General features: G+C 32.8%; 1 long non-coding RNA gene across 1 annotated transcript; it reads right to left on the minus strand.

Annotated features, from left to right (window-relative positions):
- Positions 1-563: 563 nt before the first annotated feature.
- LOC109222643 lies at positions 564-1279 on the minus strand. The gene is made up of 2 exons (XR_002067436.1): positions 1126-1279; positions 564-951 (listed from the first exon to the last, which is right to left on the minus strand). It is a non-coding gene; the product is annotated as an uncharacterized LOC109222643 (long non-coding RNA).
- Between the last annotated feature and the right edge of the window lie 1848 nt (positions 1280-3127).

The following is a 3127-nucleotide window of genomic DNA, read 5'->3' on the forward strand; positions in this document are numbered from 1 at the left end:
CACGACTAAAACAAATTTGGTCTAATTAAGGCTACAATAATTTGAGACAACGCTTAAAAAGTATTGCCAAAAATATCTAAGGGGATGCTCTTCAAGGGTAACCTTTGAGGGGAACTTTTGGCAAAGAAGTTTAGGCAGCGCTTTGAAAGTGTGCCTTTACAATAGAAAGGCTACGCACTTGAAGTGTTGCCAAATAATAAAAATAATTACACTACAAGAAAATGCTTATTTTGTGGGGGTTATTTTGATAATTTGTGGCGGTTTACGACAACCACAAAATGAATTGTGGCGATTTTTAAAAATGCCACAGTTATGATTGCCACGAGCTATATTGTGACAGTTTTTTGAAACCTCCACGACGACCTCCACAAATTGAATTTTAAATTTGTGACGGTTTTCAAAGACAATTAGCGGTGGTTTATAACCCCCACAATATGATCCCAGTGATTTAAAAAAAATATTTGTGGGGCCTTATAACCCCCATAATATGATCTCAATTGTATAAAAAAAATTATTAATGAACTGTAGCATTATTCCATTACATATAACCATAAAGACAAACATAAAAAATTCCAATCCTTATCAAACTATATTGATACTAACTAAGGTAATTCAAATTTACACGCAAAACATCAGCTCAGTTGATATAAAGGGTACAATACAAATAGTCGAACACAATGGAACGTTGCTACAACATTGTAGAACAAAATAAAAGCTACAAGATTTTTCACCAGAATGTAGAAATGGAAAGAGGAAGTTTGTCATTCAACACCGATAAAAATCTCCTGTCTCCTTTGTTAGGTTCAGAATCTAGAAAGTATTATTACCAGTGTAAGAGGTGAATGTTGCTGCTACTTTTTGCAAATGTTGTAACAGTTGCAAGGTAAATACCTCTTAGGAGAGAAGACAAATGTCAAACTCATAGAATGATGTGTAGTTTCCAATTTCAACCTGCACCAAAAAACTTTTTCTTTATGATGAATGACAAAAGGAACTTGTTCCTCTCAATGAAGCAGTACTGTAGGTTATATGATCTGTATTCATAGTGCTAATCTATTTCGTATCCATGTTTATGTTGTCTATGAATTGAAATGGAAACAATTATGAGCTGAAGTAAATGCGTACCTTCATGTTTTTAGTATTGAATCATATATTAAACAAACTGATGATTTAAATGCGTACAATGGTGAATCTTTCAAACACATGATCTCAAAGAACTTTGCGAAAGGAAGATATCAGGCCAAATTGCTATCATCCTCCAATGATATATGATCTGTGGAAGTAGCAAAGGACCAACCAATATACATGATTCAACCCGTAAAACGTTCAGAGACAACAGATGACTTGAAAAATACTTACAGAGTTTTCTTAATAAGAAATCTCAAGCATATTCGCATCAACTACATACAGGGGTTACATTCTCACCCCATCTGGGACTATATCATGAACTTTCATGCATATTCAATAAGTCACGAGTCAATTAAGATTGTCCAAAATGAGAATAATTATGCAGAATCAAATACGTTGAGTTCAACATCAAAGTATGTGTAGAATAGTTAATATTATGTTATTCTAATTGTTAAGAAAACTATTGAAGAAGCTTGCAATATCAAGAAAGAAGATGAAGCATAAATCATGCCACATGCCTAGAGGTGAGATATAAACGCAATGATTCCTGAGTAAAGTTCATTCGCAAATACAATTTTCATTAAAATTGCATCGAATAAGTCTTTTATCCAAAAAAGAAAAAAGTGAAAGTAAACTTGGCATCAGAGAAGAACCTCTAATGTGAAAACAAATCTCTTATTCAACAAGATAAAACAAAAAGAATTCAGTTACCTATTGCAGTCATTTTAATGATAAACATTAGTTACTAATCAAAGTTTTGACTAGCGAGTCCAAGCCATCTAATGTTACTGAAAGTTCTATCAAAGATTAATGAATAGTGACCATGCGGATATATATCTTGCATAAAAAAGAAGAATATACGTCTAACTAGGCAAAGAATTACAGATAGCTAAGATTTTGGACAAGTAGAATAATAGTATAGTAGAACTGGGATTTTGTTACAAGAAGCAAAAGATACAATAATGATGTTTGATTTCATTCACAACGAATTGTCAATATCATCACTAGAGATCCAATCATCAGTATTGTTTCTACAAAGGCATCCAATGTGATAATTATTATCTAAAAGATAATAGAGGTTAATGCACTCTAGTCTAAGAGGCATTAGAGGTTAATACATTCTACTCTAAGTGAACCTGAAAAGAAAGAAATCTCACTCGTTATCTCATGAATTCATAGTGGAAATTAAGTAAAACAGTAAGGTTTTTTCTGGATCGACTATAAGGCGAACAATAATCCATATTTCAGAAGAAATTACATCCAGCAAAGCTACACAAGCATAATAGTATTTCACTAATATAGTCATAAATAGTGCGATGTTGGATAAACAGATATGCATATTGACGTTTTAACACAATCTTACAGTGGTGACAGTTCATACATGTATTTCCATACTATTGAGAAACGAACATATGACGAATATATTTATAGCATTGTCTTTATAAGATAACATTTAGGCGTCTTATACAAAACGGTCATATCTACTGGGCTCAACCATCACATTTCCATCAACTACTTGGGTCTAATTCCCAGGTACATATTGGGATTCACTGTCTATCCAAGTTTTGTAACACAGTTAGTTTTGCATTTTCCTTTTTGTAAATTGCAGGCTTCTATTGCAGCAAAGAGGATTAAAATGTGGGGAGGGGAATCAAATGGAAAAGCCGATGATGCAGAGAAATGAACTGCGATTTGGAGTCATTGCATTAAGCTCATCAAATATATGTGAAGCAATTTTGAAAATTTTAAGTTGCTTATTGTTCAATGTAACAGCTCAATAGTACTAGTGTTAATATCTTGAAAGTGGAAAAGACCCTTGATAAGTTAGCTTTTAGCTAATTTTTCTAGTGTTTTGATACAACTTTATGCCCCATTTGTCGGAATTGATTGATTATGCTTTGAATGATGAGTTTCGGGATACGAAGTAATGGAAGAGCCTAGAGGAAACAAAAGCATCAAAAACCATGCATGAGAATTGTAGAATTTAAAGCTTAAAAAG

The sequence above is a fragment of the Nicotiana attenuata genome, unplaced genomic scaffold (genome assembly GCF_001879085.1).
Source record: "Nicotiana attenuata strain UT unplaced genomic scaffold, NIATTr2, whole genome shotgun sequence".
NCBI lineage: Eukaryota > Viridiplantae > Streptophyta > Magnoliopsida > Solanales > Solanaceae > Nicotiana > Nicotiana attenuata.